Source organism: Tachyglossus aculeatus, chromosome 14 (genome assembly GCF_015852505.1).
Source record: "Tachyglossus aculeatus isolate mTacAcu1 chromosome 14, mTacAcu1.pri, whole genome shotgun sequence".
Classification (NCBI taxonomy): Eukaryota; Metazoa; Chordata; class Mammalia; order Monotremata; family Tachyglossidae; genus Tachyglossus; species Tachyglossus aculeatus.
In genome coordinates, this window is record NC_052079.1 from 46146600 (window position 1) to 46170207 (window position 23608).

At 45.8% G+C, this 23608-nt stretch overlaps 1 protein-coding gene across 1 annotated transcript in view; it reads right to left on the bottom strand.

Annotated features, from left to right (window-relative positions):
• The window catches only part of SYN3 (synapsin III), a 350093-nt gene that overhangs the window by 146751 nt on the left and 179734 nt on the right, over window positions 1-23608 (bottom strand). The gene's annotated exons all lie outside the window — the stretch shown is intronic.

Consider the following 23608-nt stretch of genomic DNA (forward strand, 5'->3'; position numbering starts at 1 on the left):
CTCCGTTTGTTCACCCAGGATGTTGAGTGTTGGTGGCAGGCATTCAGAGACCAGGTCAACCTCAACTGCAGCAAATCCTCCCTCAAACTACCAAGAACTGCCCTTCCATCAGCTCAGCTACACTATGATGCCTTCCTCATTGACCTCTTCATGCTTGTTTCCATCCCAGCACCATTCCAGACCTTTAGCTCCCCGCTAAGGCCTTCAGCTTTCCCAATCTTTCCTCTCTAGCCTCAGGTGACCTTAGTGCTTTGTGAACAAGATAGAAGTTATCTTCTCCTATAGCACCCTTCCTCTCACTATCCTTCTCTTGCTCCTCCTTCCCATCTAGCTTTTCAGAGGTCTTCCCCAGCCTCTCCTCTCTTTTTTCTCTATTTCTCTCTCTCTCCCTCTCTCCCCTACCCCAGTACCACTGACTCTCAGCCCCTTTCATCTCTTCAAAATTCTTACTTGCATCCTCCCACCCTTGCCTAACATTATTGTCTATCTCTCACTTTCTTCTTGCTCCCTCCCCTCTACAGTCTTCCCTTGAAAACCCTCCTCTTGACTCCACCACACCCTGTAGCTATTGCCTCACAGCTCTCCTCCCATCCCCCCCATTCCTATTCAAATTCCTTGAATGGGATGTCCACACCCGCTGCCTTCACTTCCTCTCTGCCCACTCTCTTTCTGACCCACTGCATGCTGATTTTCTCTCTCTTTACACTACTGAGGACACATTCACTCAGATCTTCAGTCAATCAATCAATCATATGTATTGAGTGCTTAATTAAATAACTGAGGTATTTGTTAAGCGCTTACTGTGTGTCAAGCCCCATACTAAGCACTGGGGTAGATCGAAGATAATTAGGTCCAACACAGTACCGTACCTGTTCCAACATAGGATTGAAGATTTTAGGACTCCTCTTGGCTAACTGTCCTTAATCACACATCACTGCATCCTTTCCAGCATTGTAATGGTTCTTAAGGTAGGAGTAGGCCTTCTTGGCTCCATGGTCTGCTGAACCAGAAGTGGCTGTCTGCTGTTACTCACCTCTCCCAGGCTGCCCTTCCTAGCCTTCTCCCAACCTCTTTTTTTTTAAACGGTATTTGTCAAGTGCTTACTATGTGCCAGGCACTGTCATAAGCACTGGGGTAGATACAAGCTACTCAGGTCACCTCTCCCAGGCTGCCCTTCTTAGCCCTCTCCCAACCTCTTTTTTTTTAAACGGTATTTGTCAAGTGCTTACTATGTGCCAGGCACTGTCATAAGCAATGGGGTAGATACAAGCTACTCAGGTCCCTGTCCCACATGGAGCTCACAGGCTTAATCCCCATTTTACAAATGAGGGAACTGAGGCACAGAGAAGTGAAGTGGCTTGGCCAAGGTTACACGACAGAGTGAGTATTGGCAGAGCCAGGGTTAGACCCCAGCCCCTCCCCAGTCAACCTCCCTTTCAATTCCCCTGTCCTAAAACAATTGCAAATGCCCTCTCCCTGGCTTGGAATTCCCTCCCTCCCACCTCAAACTTGTCAACCCAATATTTCTCCATCTCCAAAATCCCCCCACAGCCATTCCCCAACTCCCTGGTCATGTCAGCTCCTCAGCCAATCTTTACACTTTTGTAACCTCTTCTTTGTTTCTTCTATTATTTATGTGTTGGGGGGGAGGGATTTTCATGTCTGTCAGTTTTACTTTTCCCTTTATTTTTGTTCCTATTGTGTGAATTCGCCTTGCCTGCCTTCTAAAAGAATATTGTAAGAGAAGCAGCGTGGTATACTGGAAAGAGCACAGGACTGGAAAGAGCACGAGACTGGGAATGAGGAGACCGGGTTCTATTCCCTGATCCACCACTTGCCTGCTGTGTGACCAAGGGGCAAGTCATTTATCTCTGTGCCTCTGTTTCATCACCTGGATAAAAAACCTATTTTCCCTTGCCCTTCGACTGTGAGGCCCATTAAGGACAGGGGCTGTGTCCAAACCGATTGTCTTGTATCTACCCTGTGCTTAGTACGGGGCTTGGCACTTAGTAAGTGCTTAACAAAAAACATTATTATTATGCTCTGTGTTGGCAGGGACTGTGTTTTCTATGTTTATTGCAAGCTCCCAAGGGGCTAGTACAGTACTTGGCACCCAGCCAGCATTTAGAACAGTGCTTTGCACATAGTAAACACATAATAAATGCCATCATCATCATCATCATCAGTAAATACAGACGATAATGATGCAAGGTATTCAATCAATCTGTCAATCAGTTAATCAATCAAGTGTTTACCGTATGCAGGACTTGGGAGAGTACAGTACAAAAAGTTGGTAGACAGGATTCCTGACCACAAGTTTGGTAGACACGATCGCTTGCCCATAAACAGCTTACTGTCTTGGGAGCTTGTTCAAAGTCCAAGTACCTTGAAAAGTGTTGTTAGTGCCCTAGAGAATGTTGAAGAAGGAAAATTCTGAGACCCATCAGAGAGCAGGGATGAGATTTTCTTCATCTTCTTGATGCTCTTTTTTGGAGCTAATGACCAAAAGAAGAATATCTGCATAAAGCCCCATGTCAGACACACCCAAGGGTATTGTGGAGCACTGGCAACTTGAAAAAATTTGAATCCACACACGCTGCTGCCCAGGAAGGAGCACTTTGTTCTTCCCGGGAGGGATTCACAGTAAGGGTGGGGTGGGAAGTGGACGAATAAATTTATATTGCACAATAACGATGACGCAGAAAACCTCTCGATCTAAAATGGCTCCTGCTGCCCTCCACCCTAGGGGAAAAAGATGAATACCTTATTATACCCACTGAGGATGAAAAAACAAAGAACTCTTATCTTCTAAACTTCCAGTGCTGATAGCAGCAGTTTTGCAGATTCTCAGGGTGTCGTCTCTTCCTTTATGTAGAAGTTGGTCCTATTTTTACCTTTTGCTTTACTATGGAACCTAGCTGAGATCTCATTTGGGCCTAGTGGTGTAGACTAAACTACCGGTTCTTTCTTGCCTTTGAAGGGCTGCTGGTTGGCTTGAGGTACTAGACTAACTGTTCAGGGTGATCCCCTGTGGAAGTTGTACAGTTCTAAGCTTCACTTAGGTTTTTCTTGAACTCTCAAGTGTTATAACCCCCAGCCACAGATGGAGAGGAAGCCACAGATGAGAGAAGTAGTGTGGCCTAGTGAAAAGAGCACGGGCCTGGGCATCATAGGACCTGGGTTCTCATCCCAGTTCTGTAACTTGTCTGCTGTGTGACCTTGGACAAGTCACTTCACTTCTCTTTGCCTCAGTTCCCTCATCTGCAAAATGGGGATTTAATACTTGATTTCCCTCCTACTTAGACTGTGAGCCCTATGAGGAACCTGATTATCTCGTATCTATCCCAGTGCTTAGCATAGTGCTTGGCATGTAGTAAGCACTTAACAAAAACCACAATTAGTATTATTGTTATTACAAATGAGACAAATTTTAGGCTTTTTGCCTGTGCTTCTGTTTCCTAATCTGGGAATGGGGATCACACCACTGATGTCCCTCACAGGTCAGGGCCAGAGTCTTATTTTGGCAATGCCTTCATCACATGCTGAAGGCAAGATGCCTTTTCAGGGTTTCGAGAGTTTTGCCTCAGCAGTTCATTCATTCATTCATTCATTCAATCGTATTTATTGAGAGCTTACTGTGTGCAGAGCACTGTACTAAGCACTTGGGAAGTACAAGTTGGCAACATATAGAGACAGTCCCTACCCAACAGTGCACCCAGTATTCAAAGCAGCCTGACATAAATCAGCAAACTACTAACCTATCCATTTGAGTACCTTTTTGCTTAGGTGCCTGTTCATAAGAACACAGGATGGATGGAAAAAGGGGGAATCCAATTTACTTACCACCAGCATAAAAAACTTCAGCTAGATGGATGGATGTCAATTACCTTGGCTCCCTTAAAGTCCTGTCAGTAGTCCCAGCATTATCTTTTGTGGAGCTGCCCCAAGGAGAGGGATTAAAGAGCAGACATTCTTGAAAGGGTTAGCGCGCGGAAGCAGGAGAATAATCTCTGAAAATCCCTGATTATCTTCTCTGAAAGACTACTGTCGCCAATCAACATAATTTTATATTGTCTACAACATGGCACCCCCACTTTCAAAGCTGCTTCAAAAAGAATTGCGCCCAAACCCACAAGTATCCGTACATCCGGGCTCAGAAGAATAACCTAGTCTCCCAACTCTACTGCACTCTGTGCAGAGCACTGTGCTAAACACCTGGGAGAGGACACTCTCCATTTTCTTATCAGGAACCCAGCTGGCAGTGATTCCTTTGTGCAGATTCTCAGTTCCAAAGTCTTCCTACCAGACTGATTGATTGATTAATTGATTGATTACCAGACTGAGGCTTGTCTATCATAACATCATTCCTTGCCCAAGGGTTTGGGTCAGATTATAAACTCAATGTAGGCATGGAGTGTGTCTATCTATCTATCATCTATCTATCTATCTATCTATCTATCTATCTATCTATCTATCTATCTATCTATCTAACCGTGCTTGGCACATAGTAAACGCCTAACAAATACCATTATTATTATTATATATAAGCACTTAAAAATATGGTTGATTGCTATGAGCACAGTAGGAGCTCTTTTGGATTGTAAGCTCATTGTGGGAGGGGATATATCTGTTTATTGTTATGTTGTACTCTCCCAAGCTCTTCGTACAATGCCCTGCACACAGTAAGCACTTAATAAATGACTGAGTGAAATACCAGTGATTGACAGATGGAAGAATTACTAGTAGTTTCGCTCCCCATCCCACCCCTGGATGTTGCTCTTGCTCTGCTCTTGCTTTGCTTTGGGCCAATCTCAGGCACAGACTTTCCTAGTGCTTTGGCAGCCAATCCCCAGTGCCCGCAACCTGAAAAGAACACGTGTTTTTAGACAGGTGCCTCTTTGCAGGATGGAGAAGTTTGTGTTTCTCTAGGACTGAGAATTTCTGTCAGGAGTCCTGGGCCTCCTCAAACCCAAAACGCTGACCAGCCCCCAGATGCCTAGGAGCCGACCGACCGTCTGGGACTCTCGGTGAGGGATGTTATTTGATCAGATGAGGGATGGAGTGTGAGAGCTACGTGAGGAGCCGGAGGTCCACTTCAGAGGTTGGAGCCCCTGCTGACATGGTGAATCATGGCCCACGCCCGGGGTAGGAGGCGGGGGGTGTCCAGACACTCCTGTCCCCTGAGGAATTGAGGGGGCAAAAATTCCAAGCAAAACAATCACTTTGACACCGCTGCTCCCACTCTTGTCTGGAGCGTGGTGTCCCAGAATGCTTCCTCCTTCTCTTTATCTTGGCCTAGGCGAAGGATCGGGGGCTGCGGCAGTTGGGTCAGAGGGTGGGAAGCCCGGCTAAAGTAGGAGAACCAGTGGGAGTCGGGTCCCTGGGGAACGTCGAGGACTACAAATACAATTGAATGAATGAATGAATTTATGAATGAATGACTAATTTAAACCCTCTCTCACTGAGGGCAAGGTGGACACCAGGACACTACAGCAGGGTCAACCTTTCTTATGGCTGGCTTTAAATTATGCAAGAGCCCCTAGGCCCTGAGGTCCAGACTGGAGAAAAGAGCTAGGAAAGTCTACCTGAGAAGTAGTTGAGAGTAAGAAGACCTCGGTTCTGACACTTGCCTGCTGTGTGACCTTGGGCAAGTCTCTTAACTTTGCAGTGCCTCAGTTTCCTCAGTGGTAAAATGGGGATTAAGATTGTGAGCCGCATGTGGGACATGAACTGGGTCCAACCTGACTAGCTTTTATCTACCCCGGGGCTCAGTATAGTGCCTGACACCTAATAAGCATTTAACAAATACCATAAAAAAATTCATCCATCAATGGCATTTATTCTGTTCAGAGTGCTCTACTAAGTGCTTGGGAGAGTTCAAAAGAGTGTGTAGCCACAATCCCTGCCTTCAAGGAGTCTACACTCTAGCAGGAAAGACAGAGATTAAACTAAATAACTAAATGAGTGGTAGGCAAAGCAACCTGATCATTTAAGGGGTGGGGTGTGATGAGTACCTAAGTATTTGGGGGAGAAAAAAATGGGGAGGAAGGTATAGAGGTGAGAGGTACAGGGAAGGAGAAAACCTAGAAAGAAGAGAAAAGAGAAAGAGAGAGAGAGAGAGAGAGAGAGAGAGAGAGAGAGAGAGAGAGAGAGAGAGAGAGAGAGAGAGAGAGAGAGAGAGAGAGAGAGAGAGGAGAAGGGAATGGAGGAAACTGGAAGAAGGCTGTAAATTCCTTGTGGCCAATGAACATCCCTACCAACTCTGTTGTACAGCACTCTCCCAAGTGTTTAGCATAGGGTACAGCACAGAGTAAGTGCTCTATAAATACAATGGATTGATTTTTTTTATGACATTTGTTAAGCACTTACTCTGTGCATTATGCTAAGCACTGAGGTAGATGTAAGGTTATTAGGTTGGACACAGTTCCTCTCCCACACAGGGTTCACCCTCTAAGTAGGAGGGAGAACAGTTATTGAATCCCCGTTTCACAGATTAGGTTACTAAGGCACAGAGAAGTTACGTGGCTTAGCCAAGGTCATCCAGCAGGCACCTGGTGAAGCCGGGATTAGAACCTAGGTCCTCTGATACCAGGCCCGGACTCTTTCCACTTAGCCTTGCCGTTCTTCCATTAGTTAGTACTTACCATTCAAATGGTTATGTTGTTATTATGATTACTGGAATGGGATCTTGGAGGGGTCAGTGATGGGTTCCAGAAATGTTCACCTCAATCAATTAATCAACCACTGATATTTATTGAGGGCTTATTTTGCGTTGATGTGCCTGATACTCTCCTCACAGTGGTTCGACGCTGAGAGTGACTCCAGAAAGATTTAAATCACAAGGGAAATTTTCCATTTGAAAAATCCTCTCCCAAGAGACTCTTTTTCATTGAATTTCTTAAAGGTATTTGTTAAGTGCTTACTATGTGCCAAGCACTGTACTAAGTGCTGGGGTAGATATAAGATAATCAGGTTGGAGACACATTGTGTTCAGTCTTAATCCCCATTTTATAGGTGAAGAGACTGGGGCATACAGAAGTTAAGTGTTGCCCAAAATCACACAGGATTAGAACCCAGGTCCTCTGACCCTCAGGACCAGGTTCTTTCCACTAAACCATGCTGCATCATATTAGCAACATCACTGAATCAACTGACCTAGAGTTAGCAGGCCTGAAAAGTACTCAATCTAGCAGGTAGGTTCCTTTAAAAAATAATTACCATTTGACTAGATATACACTAAGGAAGTGAGTTCGCTAGGATAGACCTTCCTTAGAAAGACACTTGCTTAGGAGGAAGCCTGGCTTTGCAAGGATAAAATAGGAAACCCCCCATTCTTTGCAACACACTGCTAAATTCAACATTACTGTCATTGCTGAGGTTAAGAGAGGGTCGTTTGTGTGGAGACACTGTGACTGGCTTGCAAGCTCCACTTGTAGCTAATTCTTTGGGAAGCCTCTGATGGAACACCTTTTCTTGCTATTTCATGCCCATCAGAGATTTAGTCAGTCAGTTGATTGTATTGAATGAGCACTTACTGCATGCAGAGTACTGTACTAAGTGATTGGGAGAGTATGATATAACAATAAACAGACACACGCCCTGCCCACAACAAGTTTACAGTCTAGAGGGCTGGTTGGTGGGCAAAAAGAGTGAAAAGATCCCTTTGAGTCCTGAGCGCACTGTGTGTACTCGCTTTGAGCACCCCTTCAATCCAATGAAAATAAAAGACCTCAAAAGATTCTGGGAGAAACTAGCATTCTCTGATTTTCTTTGTCCCATCTCTGGTTTCCTGACAAATTCTTCTTTGAGGGGGCAGGGGCCTGACAGGAAAAGAGAGTTGGGACTTCTTGGATTTTGTTTCTGATTTTCTAGATCATGCTTGGAGATTTCCCCACCAGGAGAAAATCACCAAGAGGTATCTGACCTGAAGGGGAAATCCCCAAGAGTAAATTTCCACCCCCGTCACGGCCTAGTTCACCTGGGGATACAAGATTTCTGGGCTTAGGAATCTAGGCCCCTGCCTCGCTCCTACTTTGGGGGAATTTTTCTTTCTCACTCTAAAGAGAGTTAAAATAATATTGGGTACTGAAAGTGGTGGCTCTAGCCTCCCTGAAATCTATGTGTTTGCTCCATGTGGGTAGCAGTGTGGTCTAGTGGATAGAGAATGGGCCCGGGAATCAGAAGGACCTGGATTCTAACCCCAGCTCTACCACTTGTCTGCTGTGTGACCTTGGGCAAATCACTTCACTTCTCTGTGTCTGTTACTTCATCTGTTGAAAGCGGGGATGAAAATTGCGAGCCCCATGTGGGTCGTGGACTGTGTCCAACCTGATTAACTTGTATCTACCCCAGTGCTTAATACAGTGCTTGGCACCTAGTAAGTGTGTAACAAATACCAATAAAAAAAGTACAGCTACATCCACAGCCTGCGATCACCTATTATTTGAAGAGCAAAGATCGATGCATGTTTCAAGGATGTTTCCTTGTTAATGTCTCTAGCAGTAGTAAAATGACCTGTTCAGAATCCCAAGTTGCCAACTTCCTAGAAGAAGCAACTTGAAAGTTTGTTTTAAAAAAAGTCTTTACATATTTTCCCTGGGACACCCTCCACTCCCATTATTAATGACTAGTGAAATCACTGCTTTTCTCCTCTGAAAGTTGCTCCACCCATAGTCTGTCTACAAGACTTCAACCCCACCCATAACCAAAACAGATGTTTGGGGGTTGGAGTAGGAGTGAGTGGCTGTCATGAATGCTAACTCACGTTGTTCTATTCTTTTAAACATCCTTTCGTCTCCGAACAAGGGAAAGTTTTACTTTTGGAACTGACCAGATCAGACTAACATGTTAGACTTTCCTCCAGTTTCCTACACTGCATGCGTGCGGAGGGTTAAAACAGAATGACATTCTCGTCTTCCACACTGTGTGCACATAAAGATATGTGCTGTGCAAACGAGATTTTCCTCTCAGGATTATTAATAATAATTACAATAATAATAATAGTGATATTTGTTAAGCGCTCACTATGTTCCAAGGTCTGTACTAAGCGCTGGGGTTGATACAAGGTAATCAGGTTGGACACAGTCTCTTTCCCACATGAGGCTCAAAGTGTAAGAGGAAGGGAGAAAAGGTTTTGAATCCCCATTTTACAGATGAGGAAACTGAGGCCAAGAGAAGTTAAGCGATTTGCCCAAGGTCACACAGCAGACAAGTAGTGGAGCTGGAATTAAAGCTCAAAGCTTTAAAGCTTTAAAGCTAGGACTGAGGTCTGTTCCTCAGGTGAGTAGCCTGTCAGTTGCAGTGAAATCTGCTGCACTGTCAAGCGAAACATGAATAATTGAACTTCTCTCTTGAAGCTGTACTAAAATTAGTCCTGACTCCTCCAAGGTGCATAAAACCAGCTCTGCTCCTTCCCTCCCTTTCCATGAAGAAACATTCCTAAATTTCATTTGAAAATTAACAAGCAATCATTTCTATTGAAATCCGAGACTGGCTGAAGAGAAATTCTGCCTAAACGATGGGGCTGAGCCCCTCGGGGTTCAAGGACCCTGTCTATTTTTCATCAGTGTATTTTTTTCCAACATTTAATCCAGTTCTTTGCACACACTAGGAGCTTAATAAATGTTACTACTATTATCAATCAATCAATCAATCACATTTATTGAGGGCTTACTGTGTGTAGCACTGTGCTAAGCACCTGGGAGAATTGGTAGACACATTACCTTTTAGACTGTGAGCCCACTGTTGGGTAGGGACTGTCTCTATATGTTGCCAATTTGTACTTCCCAAGCGCTTAGTACAGTGCTCTGCACACAGTAAGCGCTCAATAAATACGATTGATGATGATGATTACCTGTCCACAGAAGAGTACTACTACTACTTCCACTACTACTACTGCTATCATCACTGGGAAGAGGTGTCAGTGTTTGCAGAAAGCTATCCTTGGGTAATATATGCAGTGTTTATGGCTTTTGGCCCTGGCAGCTGTTCTGAGATCCTGGATGATTCGCCTACTTTGGAAAGGAACCTACCCACATATGAGGAGTTTATAAATGATTTATGGGTGCTTGGGGGATTGAGGGCAATTGTTATGTCTTGAAGTTTCAGGAATCACAGGTGACTAAATCATTGGTGTGTCGGGTGCTATTCTTTACAAGATTCCAGTGCCGCAAAGTAGATCTTGTGCAGATAGGGAATCCGGGACTGGCAGCGCGCTAAGCCCCTGCCAGTCATGACCTCTCCCCCTTTTAGACTGTGAGCCCACTGTTGGGTAGGGACTGTCTCTATATGTTGCCAACTTGTACTTCCCAAGCGCTTAGTACAGTGCTCTGCACACAGTAAGCGCTCAATAAATACGATTGATGATGATGATGATGACCTAGCTGAGCATCAATTCCCCACTGCTTCCTGCCTGAAATGGAACAGATTAAGCCTGGCTGAGGAGAGGGGTCTGTTTAATGGGACCCAAGCATGATCTGTGGGTTTGGATCTTTGAGACTGTCCGTTCTATTTCAACAAAATCAGTGTGGCCTATTGGATAGAGCAATGGGCTTGGGAGTCAGAAGGACCTGGGTTCTACTCCTACCGAGAGCTTACCTCCTCCAGGAGGCCTTCCCAGACTGAGCCCCCTTTTTCCTCTCCTCCTCCCCATCCCCCGCACCCTACCCCCTTCCCCTCCCCACAGCACCTGTATATACATTTGTACAGATTTATTACTCTATTTTACTTGTACATATTTACTATTCTATTTATTTTGTTAATGATGTGCATTTAGCTTTATTTCTATTTAATCTGATGACTTTACACCCGTCCACATGCTTTGTTTTGTTGTTTGTCTCCCCCTTCTAGACTGTGAGCCCGTTGCTGGGGAAGCAGCGTGGCTCAGTGGAAAGAGCCCGGGCTTTGGAGTCAGAGGTCAGGGGTTCAAATCCCAGCTCCGCCAATTGTCAGCTGTGTGACTTTGGGCAAGTCACTTAACTTCTCTGGGCCTCAGTTACCTCATCTGTAAAATGGGGATTAAGACTGTGAGCCCACCGTGGGACAACCTAATCACCTTGTAACCTCCCCAGCGCTTAGAACAGTGCTTTGCATATAATAAGTGCTTAATAAATGCCATTATTATTATTATTATTATTATTAGGGACCATGTCTATATGTTGCCAACTTGTACTTCCCAAGCGCTTAGTGCAGTGCTCTGCACACAGTAAGCGCTCAATAAATACGATTGAATGAATGAATGAATGAATGCCTAATCCCAGCTCTGCCACTTGTCTGCTGTGTGACCTTGGGCAAGTCATTTCCCATCTCTGTGCCTCAGTTTTCTCATCTGTAAAATGGGGAGTAAGACTGTGAGCTTCATGTGGACATGTGTCCAAGCTGATTAGTTTGTATCTACCTCGGCATTTAGTACAGTGCCTAGAACATGGGAAGTGCTGGACAAATACCATAAAAAAGAAGGAGGAGAGGCTTGTTGGCGGGAGGAGAGAACAGTATAGTGATGCGGCTCGGAAGGGCAAGGATAGGGTACAGGTGCTAGGTTTACTTCCTCGTTTGATAGATTAACAAGGGGGGGCATATCCCCCTAAGTAATTCATGAAGGGTGGGAGTAAACTAAACAAGTGCTCATGCTCAGTTCTTTTCATTTCTCCCTTCCTTCTCTCTCTCCTTCCTAGAAGAAGAAACAACAGCTTTTTTAAGTCTGGACAAAAAGTTGGGAAGTGTGCTGGGTTCAGAGTGCAACAGAAATGTACATGTCACTGGGCTCCATAAGCTAGTGCCATTCTTCCTGCCCTCGCTCGCATGCCTGGAGTGCCAGAGATTGCTCCTCGCTCCCTTTTCAGTCCCAGTGGGATGGGTATCAGGACTCTCTGCCAAAGGCCTCCAGAAATTCCTGATTTCCTAGTCAGCTGGTTCAGGGAGATGTGAAGCTCCCTGGGCTGGAAGGATTGGTTTCAGGTGCCTAACACCTATGTCAAGGTCAAGGCCGAGGTTGAACCCACTCAGTCCCCTCTTTCCTCCCCGCCTCCTCCCCCCTCCACCTTACCTCCTTCCCTTTCCCACAGCACCTGTATATATGTATATTTGTTTGTACGTATTTATTACTCTATTTATTTATTTATTTTACTTGTACATATCTATTCTATTTATTTTATTTTGTCAATATGTTTTGTTTTGTTCTCTGTCTCCCCCTTCTAGACTGTGAGCCCACTGTTGGGTAGGGACCGTCTCTATACGTTGCCAACTTGTACTTCCCAAGCGCTTAATACAGTGCTCTGCACACAGTAAGCGCTCAATAAATACGATTGATTGATTGATTGGGGGTTGGGATGGCTCTGAAGGAAGGAGTACTGAAGGGGATTGCTACTTCTTTGGTTCTCCTCGCCTCAACTGGGGTTAAAAGTTAAGGAACTTTTAGTGGTGAGTTAATTGGGCTGTCGTGGAAAGGGAAGTGTGTCATTCAGGGAGAACTTTGGTTAAAAAGTCTTGAGCTAGATGAGTCCCCGGAAAAAAAACCCCGAGTGCTCTACCAGCTGTGAGTAAGGTGTTTTTACTTGACGGAAGCCCACCCCATAGTGTTTTGCATTGAAGGGAGTAAGGGTAGGATCCTACCTTCTCAGGGAAAGGAAGGACTGGTATCCTGGAATATACCCTTGACAGGAGAGGGAAAGAAGACGAGGAGGAATAGTAAAATGAGAACCAGTGCAGCCTAGCCGACAGAGCCTGGATCTGGGTGGCAGAGGACCCAGGTTTTAATCCCAATTTCACCACTTGTCTGCTGTGTACCTTGGGCAAGTCACTTCACTTTGTGCCTCAGTTACCTCATCTGTAAAATGGGGGTTAAGACTGTGTGTCCCACTGTGTGGGACATGGACTGTGTCTAACCTGATTAGCTTGTGTCTACTCTAGCACTTAGTCCAGTGCCTGGTAAGCGCTTAGCAAATACCATAAAAAAAGATGGAATGCTGATTCAGCAATCCACTGTCCTTTTTCTGCTGGAGAAGGGACTTTGTCAGTGGTGGGTCACAACAATGATAGGTGGGCTTGGAAGTCCTGTCTCCCCTCTTGATTCTCTTGTATCAAGGGGCTGCTGAGGATGTAGCCTCCATTTAGGGTTGCGGGAGTAGTCTTCTGCTGACTATCTTGTAAATCTGTTTCCTGGGTTCCAGAGAGGTTTGGGACAAGTCAGAACCCTTAGATCATCATCATCATCATCATCATCATCAATCGTATTTATTGAGCGCTTACTGTGTGCAGAGCACTGTACTAAGCGCTTGGGAAGTACAAGTTGGCAACATATAGAGACAGTTCCTACCCAACAGTGGGCTCACAGTCTAAAAGGAGGAGACAGAGAACAAAACCAAACATACTAACAAAATAAAATACATAGAATAGATATGTACAAGTAAAATAAATAAATAAATAGAGTAACAAATATGTACAAACATATGTACATATATACAGGTGCAGTGGGGAAGGGAAGGAGGTAAGATGGAGCTTCCTGAAATGGGCTGAATCTACATCTGTTTGGGTCTAGGCCACATTCACCTCTGTGGAGGCTGAGAGAGAGTACTTGGAGGATCCCTAGACTGAACCCTGACAGTCTCAGGGTACCCCGGGCTACTCCTGGGGTTCGCCCCCCACCCCCTGCCATTCCTGTCCCCCCAGTGCTGGCAAATTCGATACAGGGTTATCCAGGGGTGGGGATCAGGAAGTTATCTGGGCTCTGAAGGCTCTTTTAGACTGTGAGCCCACCTTTTAGACTGTGAGCCCACTGTTGGGTAGGGACTGTCTCTATATGTTGTCAATTTGTACTTCCCAAGCACTTAGTACAGTGCTCTGCACATAGTAAGCGCTCAATAAATATGATTGATGATGATGAAGGAGCTCCTTGGCCACCAGAGCACAAGAGGCAGTGTTAGAGAGGTGGGGCCTGACAATTGAACTGACTTTGGCACTTGTACTACTTAATGTCATGCATGGTATCTTATAGTCCTGAGGCTGGAAGGGTAATCTTGGTCTCTGCAGAAACATGCACCAAGAACCCTAGAAAGATCCCTGTCTGTGTTTTTCTTACTCATCTTCATGATACAAGATGCTATCTACAACCTCCCTTGCTTTTTTACTTTTCAGTGTTTCCCCTTTCAAATCAACCAATTGTATTTACTGAGGGCTTACTATAATAACAATGATAATAATAATGGCATTTATTAAGCACTTACTATGTGCAAAGCATTATTCTAAGCGCTGGGGGAAATACAAGGTGATCAGGTTGTCCCATGGGGGGCTCACAGTCTTCATCCCCATTTTACAGATGAGGGAACTGAGGCATAGAGAAGTTAAGCGACTTGCCCAAAGTCACACAGCTGATAAGTGGCGGAGCCGGGATTTGAACCCATGACCTCTGACTCCAAAGCCTGGGCTCTTTCCATTGAGCCACGCTGCTTCTCTTACTATGTGCAAAGCACTGTATTAAGTGGTTGGGAGAGTACAGTACAAAAGAATAAACAGACACGTTCCCTTGCCCATAACAAGCTTATAGTTTAGAGGGAAGTTTTCAGTCAGGAACCCCTTTCCAATACCTGTTCTAAATCCTGGTGCATTTTGTTTTTGATATTTGTTAAGCTTTCACTACATACCAGGGACCATACTAAGCACTGAGGTAGGTACCGTGGCCCAGTGGAAAGAGCATGGGCTTTGGAGTCAGAGGCATGGGTTCAAATCCCACTCCGCCATATGTCTGCTGTGTGACCTCAGGCAAGTCACTTAACTTCTCTGAGCCTTAGTTACCTCATCTGTAAAATGGGGATTAAGACTGTGACCCCCACGTGGGACAACCTGATCACCTTGTATCCCCCGCAGCCCTTAGAACAGTGCTTTGCACATAGTAAGCGCTTAACAAATGCCATTATTATTATTATTATTATTACACATAGTAAGCGCTTAACAAATGCCATTATTATTATTATTATCATTATTATTATTATTATTATTATTATTATTATTATTATTATTATTATTATTACAAGCTTATCAGGTTGGACCCAGTCCCTGTCCCAGATGGGGCTCACAGTCTTAATCCCCATTTTACAGATGAGGTAACTGAGGCCCAGAGAAGTTAAGTGACTTGCTCAAGGTCACAAAGCAGACAAGTGAAGGAGCTGGGATTAGAAGCCAGATCCATCTAACTGCCAGGTGTGGGCTCTATCCATTAGGCCACACTGCTTCTCAGCGCCTCTTACTGAGCTGCATAGCACAGCATAGGAAGGGCGTTGGCTCCATGGCGCTTATCACCTAGAATAGATTGTCTGGTCCACTGTGACAATGTCTGTGGGCCAGCTCCATCCTTTCAGCATCATCAAAGATGATGTACGGAGCCCCCTGGGCAGAGGATAAAGCAGAAGGCCGGTCTCTTTCCCCAGATCCTAGCTTCTGCCGGCTAAGCAGTAAGAAAATCCCTGTCTAGCCTACTCCTTTGGCAAGTCAGGGTCCCGGCAGTGCACAGAAGCTGAAAGAGGAGGGAAGGGAGGTTAGAACCAGGGCCTGGGAAGAGTGATGGGGGGTAGGCTCCGCCGAAGTCGAGGAGTTGGAGAGACACGGGGAAACAGAGCTGAAGCGAACGACCCATGTGGAAATAGGGCCGGAGACGTAGGATGCAGTGACACTGAACAGGAGCATCTGGGCCTTAGAACAGTTCATGTGTTTGATCTTTTGCTAAATGGCTGGGGGAAAAAACTCTGTCTGCCAAATGTACCCTGGCAGCCAACATAGCCATAGAGAGCAGGATGAAACTTAATTAGGAGACAAATCTGATGGGCTTCCCTTGTCCCTAAACAAGTCATGACGTGACAGAGCAAAATCAATCACTCTACTCCCACCAAAGACAAAACAGGGCTTGTTTTTGGTGCTCTGGAGCCCGATGGGGTCAAAAGGTTTGGAAGCATGTTGCTTTCACCGGCTGGAGGAAAATGCTCAATGCTGTCACCCTCCTCAGGCCGGTGCCACTGTGACAGGGCTCACGTGCTCTAGGGCTGAGAAAGCGTGCTCCTTTCATCCCTGTGGCTTTGACAGTTCCTGTGGGACCGGCGTTGAAGCCCTGCCAAAGCCCTCCAGAAATTCCCGCTTCCTTAGTCACTTGGGTCTCGGCAGAATTCACAGCTGGTTTGAGGAGGCGTGGAACCTCCCAATTTAGGATGAGTGACCCGAACACTTTTGACCTCTGGATTTTTTTGGGTGAAGGGGAATATGGTCAAGTTCAGCAGGGTCAAACCCACATTCACCCTAGGGAGAGAGAGAGGGCTAGAGGGCTGGATAGGGACCCCCAGGATAATTGCCCTCATGACAAAAAAGTGAAGGAGGAGATGGACTCCTCACGTTGGAGATCCACAGTGTTCAGGGAAAATGGAAGTCCCCGTACAATCACAAGGCCAGGCTTGTGGAGCAGAGGCTAAACTGGGAATACTTAGCTGGAGCGAGCCCCTCAGAACAGAACTCCCAGCTCCCCCAGAAGGCCCTAAAACCCCCTCTGATGATGACTCTCACTCGATTAACAACGAGAATTTCTTCCTAGCAGGATTCAAAATTATTAGAGAGAAATCGTTAGCTGAAATAGCCTCCGGAACTGTTTTCAGTGGAAGGATTTGGACAGAACCAATTATGTCATTTAGCGTGAGGTCTTACTGGGTTTTTTTTCCACGCTTGTGGCTTAAAATAATCATATTCGTGCAGCAGTGATAGTTGGCATAGGTATATGGGTGAAATGCAATACGATACAGAAGAGTCAAAATTTAAAAAGTTGTTCTTTTGTAGTATTTACGGCCTGGTGGAAAAGTTCCAGGTAAAGCAGAGGAGTTTTAGAATCCTAGAGCAGAAAGGGGACTAGAGAGTTGAATTCGTACAACTCCCTGCCTCCAGGCAGGAAGGTGCATGATAGTTGCTGCTGTGCTGGAAGCTGTTAGGACTCCTTATCCCCACAGATACATATTTAAATACTTAGTTAAATAAATACCAATCAATGGTATTTATTGGGTATTTACTGCGTATGGAATACTGTACTAAGCTCTTGGAAGAGTTCAATATAACAGAGTTAGTAGATTCATTCCTATCCCACCCGAAATTAGTCTACTGGTGAATTTATTGTGTAGAGAGAAAAACTTACAGTCTATTGAGTAAAGACCTTGCTTACATGATCATTTACACATTTGTAGCAGTAGCATAACCTAGGCATCTTTCAGCACTGTCTCTCTATCTTCCTCCCCTTCCCCTGCTTCCCTTTTTGTTTTTCATGGTATTACTAAGCACTTATTACAAGTCAAACACTGTTCTAAGCAATGGGGTAGGTACAAATTCATTAGATCAGATACAGTTCCTGTCCCACTTCTCATCTTCTAAGTAGGAGGGAGAAAAAGTAACCCCATTTGACACAAAAGGAAACTGAGGTACAGATAAGTTTAATAACTCACCCAAGGCCATACAGCAAACAATTGGCCGAGAAGGGATTAGAACCCACATCCTTCTGACTCTCAGACCTGTAGAACCCACATCCTAATGACTCTCAGACCTGTGGTCTAACCACTAGGATGTACTGTTTTCCCTGAAGCAGTGCTGGGAAGCTGTTCAGGAAACTGTGAGGGAAGCATGGAAATGCATTTTCAGGTCTTCCCTGCCTCATCATTATACAGAGCATTTCCCAGGAGAAAAACAAATTGGACTCTCTGGATATATCATCTCTATTCCCAGCGCTGAATTTGGTAATCCTATGGGTCTGTTTGCTTGTTTTCTTATTCCTTGGAAAGAGACATGGGACACGTCAAGGTGGGCGTAGAAGGAGGCAATGAAGAAGAATCTGCACACAGACGTCCTTGATATTTTGGGTTCAAACCAGTGTGGAAAGTGATGTGGGATGGTTGGAACTTGGCTCTATTGTAAGAAAAAAGACCAGAACAGTTGTTCCCATTATGAAAATGACTCTCTGGTGGTGCTGGCGGTGGCCCTTTGGGTTAGCGGGGGATGGCGAACCCAAGGCCAGAGAGGGGTTTTGGCACCAAACCGAGTCACCAGCAGGTGTAGCCGGAAACTGGGATCTGGGTGGAGACTGGTGATGGACAGGGTACAAACACTCCTAGGAGATCCATGAGGAAGCTTCTCCACTAGACCGTAAGTTCTTTGAGGGCAGGGATCATGCATGCCAACTCTATTGCATTGTATTGCATTGAAGCAGCGTGGCTCAGTGGAAAGAGCACGGGCTTGGGAGTCAGAGATCATGGGTTCAAATCCCGGCTCCGCCAACTGTCAGCTGTGTGACTTTGGGCAAGTCACTTAATTTCTCTGGGCCTCAGTTACCTCATCTGTAAAACGGGGATTAAGACTGCGAGCCCCCCGTGGGACAACCTGATTCATTTCATTCATTCGATCGTATTTAGTACAGAGCACTGTACTAAACGCTTGGGAAGTACAAGTTGGCAACATATAGAGATGGTCCCTACCCAACAACGGGCTCACAGTCTAGAAGAGGGAGACAAACAACAAAACAAAAAAACTAGACAGGTGTCAATACCATCAAAATACATAGAATTATAGCTATATACACATCATTAAGATCACCTTGTAACCTTCCCCAGTGCTTAGAACAGTGCTTTGCACACAGTAAGCACTTAATAAATGCCATCATTGTTATTATTATTACTCTCCCAAGTACTTAGTACAGTGATCTGCAAATGACGAGCGCTCGATAAATTCCTTTGATTTATTCCCTTTATTTATTCCCTTCTCCAGCCTGGCCCAATCCGGTCAGCACAGCTCAGTCTATCCAGCCGGGCACCTCTCTAGTACAGTGCATCCCCTGTACAGCTCAGTCCATCCAGCCTGGCACCTCTCTAGCACTGTGCATCCCCTGCAAAGCCCAGCCCATTCAGCCTGGCACATCTCTAGTACAGTGTATCCCTAGCACAGACCACTCCAACAAGCCTGGCACCTTTCCAGCAGGGGCCAGTCCAGCCAGCCCAGCCCATCAATCAATCAATCAATCGTATTTATTGAGCGCTTACTGTGTGCAGAGCACTGTACTAAGCACTTGGGAAGTACAAGTTGGCAACATATAGAGACAATCCCTACCCAACAGTGGGCTCACAGTCTAAAAGGGGACTTTTAGACTGTCAGTCATCAGTCATCACCTGTCCTGCCACCTAGGTACCCACTGCTGCTCTCTATCCCCCGAGGTAGGGCGGGAAGAGATGATAACGACCCCCTCGCTTGCTCCCTCCTCTCTCCCTTCTGCCCTTCCTCATTCCCAGCCTCCTGTGGAACTCCAGGGAGTAATAATAACAATAATGATGGTATTTGTTAAGCGTTTACTATGTGCAAAGCACTGTTCTAAGCGCTGGGGGGGACACAAGGTGATCAGGTTGTCCCACGTGGGGCTCACAGTCTTAATCCCCATTTTACAGATGAGGGGACTGAGGCACAGAGAAGTGAAATGACTTGCCCAAAGTCACACTGCTGACAAGTGGTTGGGATTTGAACCCATGACCTCCGACTCCAAAGCCCGTACTCTTTCCAGTGAGGCTCGAGACAGGTCCCAGTGTGAGGGGTCAGTCCAGCCCTAATGCCCTTGTGGGATCTGAACTGTGGGCTTGGGTTCCCAAGGGCTGCTAGGAGAACTGCTTCCAGGGTGAGGGAAAAGGGGAAGAAGGAAAACCGCCTCTTTCAGGGGATTCCTGCACCTGACACCAAAGACAGAGGCCAGCGGTGGGGAGGGGTGGAAGGGTCAGGGCCCCTGGACACTTCATGTTAGGCTGTGCACCTGGTGTAATGTGCGTGACATAAGAAGATGTGTGGCTCAGTGGGTAGAGCATGGGCCTGGGTCTCAGAAGGACCTGGGTTCTATTTCCAGCTCCCCCACTTGTCTGCTGTGTAACCTTGGGGAAGTTGCTTCCTTTCTCTGTGCCTCAGTTACCTCCTCTGATTGGGGGATTGAGACTGTGCGCCCCTCAGATATAATTATCTTGTATCTACCCCAGTGCTCAGAACAGTGCCTGACACATAATAAGCAGGAATGGCTCTGTTTATTGTTGTATTATACTCTCCTAAGTGCTTAGCACAGTGCTGTGCACACAGTAAGCGCTCAATAAATACGATTGAATGAGTGAACAAATACCAAAATTATTTATTCTTCTTACATAATGGGCATCCCACGAAGAAATATTTTCTAGCTTCAGCACTGGGGTAAATGGCGATTGAAATATGAGAAAGCAGAGATTGCTGATTTTAGAGGACACCAGAGCTTGGAAATCAGGGCTGGGACTCCAGTTCTATTCTTGGAACTGCTGGGAAGCTCCTGGGGGGACCTAAAGCTCCTTGACAGTAGCCTCCACCTCAAGTTCTGTCTTTGTTTCTCTGCCTGTGGGAGGCTGGGGGGTGAGGAGCTGAGAACAATAATAATAATTGTGGTATTTGTTAAGCGCTTACTCTGTGTCAGGCACTGAACTAAGCAGCGTGGCTCAGTGGAAGGAGCACAGGCTTTGGAGTCAGGGGGCGTGGGTTCAAATCCCAGCTCCAACACTTGTCAGCTGTGTGACTCTGGGCAAGTCACTTAACTTCTCTATGCCTCAGTTACTTCATCGGTAAAAAAATGGGGATTAAGACTGTGAGCCTCATGTGGGACAACTGATCACCTTGTAACCTCCCCAGCGCTTAGAACAGTGCTTTGCACATAGTAAGTGCTTAATAAATGCCATTATTATGATTATTATTAGGATGAATATAAGCGAGTAGGGTTGGACACAGTCCCTGTCCCAGGTGGGGCTCACAGTCCCAATCCCTATTTTACAGATGAGGGAACTGAAGCAGAGAGTGAAGTGACTTGCCCAAGGTCACACAGCAGATGAGTGGTGGAGCAGGGATTAGAACCCATGACCTTCTGACTCGCAGGCCCGTGGGAGCTGAAGTGTGGGACCCCAAAATGCTCTTTTGTGACTGACTGACGAGCTTCAAGTCTTCTACTTTGACCTCAGTTTTCCCTTTCACTCAGTGGCCCATCGGTGACTTACTAAATGACAACACTGGTGAAAGGGTTAACATCCCACCACGAGGTGCCATTTGCTGTGTGGTAGGCGTGGATTTGTTGTTTTTAAACAGAGAGGGCTTTTTTTTTTTTTCAAAGGTCTAATAAACTTGACATTGGCCGTGCGCTTTGGAAGGAAGAGAACAGAACCCTTCAGGGACCTTCAAATGCTGTGTTCTGACTGGATGTTTGTGAGCTAATGACTGATGGGATAAACATAATCTCCTTATTTGGGACGAAGAAAGCCATTCCGCGTGCCCCCTCGATTCTCCTTCCCACCGCCCCCTCCCCTCAGTTTCCTGTTTGCAGATGGGAGGTTTATGTTGCGTTTGGTTTTTGATTTGTTTGGAGATTTTTACATTTTTGGGCAGGATTACCACTTCATCTCTCAGCCCACTCAAAGCCTTCCTTGGGTCAGGGTGTATGTGTTTGTGAGAGGGTGAGGGAGAGAGAGAAAGAGAGAGAGGGAGACAGAGAGAGAGAGGTAAAAGCACAGGAAGATTTCAGAGAAGCTGGGTTGAGGATCGCTAAAACTGGCAAACTCCAAGTACCTAAAATTAGCTCTGGGAACTGGAATGCTGGGGTCTCCAAGGAACTGCCTCTAGGAAAGGGAAAGAAAAAAAACCCACCAGCAATTGCAAAAACCTCTGCTGAACTCCTACTCATTCTACTCTCCCCGGGGTCTCCACAGCTCTCAGTCCACTCCCAGAATATCTCAAGATACACCCGGCTGGTCAGAAGGCATTTCCCCCCTGCATGCCGTCATTTTCCTCTTCAGCAACTGCACAATAATGTAGCCTAGGGTTTCTCCTAGAGGGACCGGGTTCTAATTGGAAACAGGAAAGCGAGGGACAGAACTTGCAGCTTGGCTTTGATGATAAGAAGAGAATGTCAACTTAGACCAGGCGGCAGAGGCGAGACCCACTGGGATTTGGGGAACGGGGTGCAGGGGACGGGAAGGAGTAGAATAAAGCTCACACATGGAAATAATCCTTCTGGAAATAGGATGCGGGAGGTCTTACAGGGGGCTTAGGGGAAATGAGGCAAAATTGCCTAGGTACAGGAGAAAGAGTATGTGAAAGTTGCTATCGGAACTCAGAAGTTATTCAGTAAATCCTGGGGATTTTGCTTTGGGGGACTAGTAAATTTGAGGTATTGAGGATTCATATGACTGACGCATGTGGGCTAAGTTTGAGCCCCGGGAAGAGCAACTGAATGAGAGGCAGGGAGCCAAAACCTGATTGAAAGAATGTGCAGCGACCTCTCCCTCACAAGCGGGCTTGAAAGACAGACCACATTTTCCAGAAATTCTTGGAACCAAGGTTACTTAGCATCAGGGCTTCTCCTTTCCCAGCTTCCAAAGTTCTCGCTAGAAACCAGGGATAGCTAGGGTCTTTTGAGTCAGTCCCCGCTGCCCCTTCTCCCTTACCTCCTGGTCCCATGATGGGCACTGCTGGGGAGGGAACAGGGGAGAAATGATTAAGCGATTAACACAGATCAGTGCTTAAACCACATAGAAAACAGTTCCTTCTCTAGCTCTCCCTCCTGGGCAAAGCCCAGCCAGGGCGCAGTCCACAATATTAATTATAATAGTAATAACAATAATAATAATGATGGCATTTGTTAAGCGCTTACTAGTGCAAAGCACTGTTCTAAGCACTGGGGGAATACAAGGTGATCAGGTTGTCCCACGTGGGGTTCACAGTCTTAATCCCCATTTTACAGTTGAGGTAACTGAGGCTCAGAGAAATTAAGTGGTCACACAGCAGACACGTGGCGGGGCTGGGATTCAAACCCATGACCTCTGACTCCAAAGCCCTTGCTCTTTCCACTGAACCATGCTGCTTCTCAATGATAATAGAATAATGATACTAGTAATGATAATAATAATAATAAAATATTCGTTAAGCATTTACTATGTGCCAAGCACTGAGGTAGATATAGGATACTCAGGTCAGACACCGTCCCTGTAACACATGGGGCTCACAGTCTAATTAGGAAGGAGACTCTTCCTACATTCCCTTAAGAAGGGGCCTCTACTTAATCACCATTTTACAGATGAGGAAACTGAGGCCCAGAGAAGTTAAGTGGCTTGCCCAAGGTCACACAGCAGGCAAGTAGCAGAGCTGGGATTAGAACTCAGGTTCTGTGACACTCAGGCCCGTGCTCTTTCCACTAGGCCGTACTACTCAATCAATCAATCAATCAATCATATTTATTGAGCGCTTACTATGTGCAGAGCACTGTACTAAGCGCTTGGGAAGTACAAATTGGCAACATATAGAGACAGTCCCTACCCAACAGTGGGCTCACAGTCTAAAAGGGGGAGACAGAGAACAAAACCAAACATACTAACAAAATGAAATAAATAGAATAGATATGTACAAGTAAAATAAATAGATAAATAAATAGAGTAATAAATATGTACAAACATATATACATATATACAGGTGCTATGGGGAAGGGAAGGAGGTAAGATGGGGGGATGGAGAGGGGGACGAGGGGGAGAGGAAGGAAGGGGCTCAGTCTGGGAAGGCCTCCTGGTGGAGG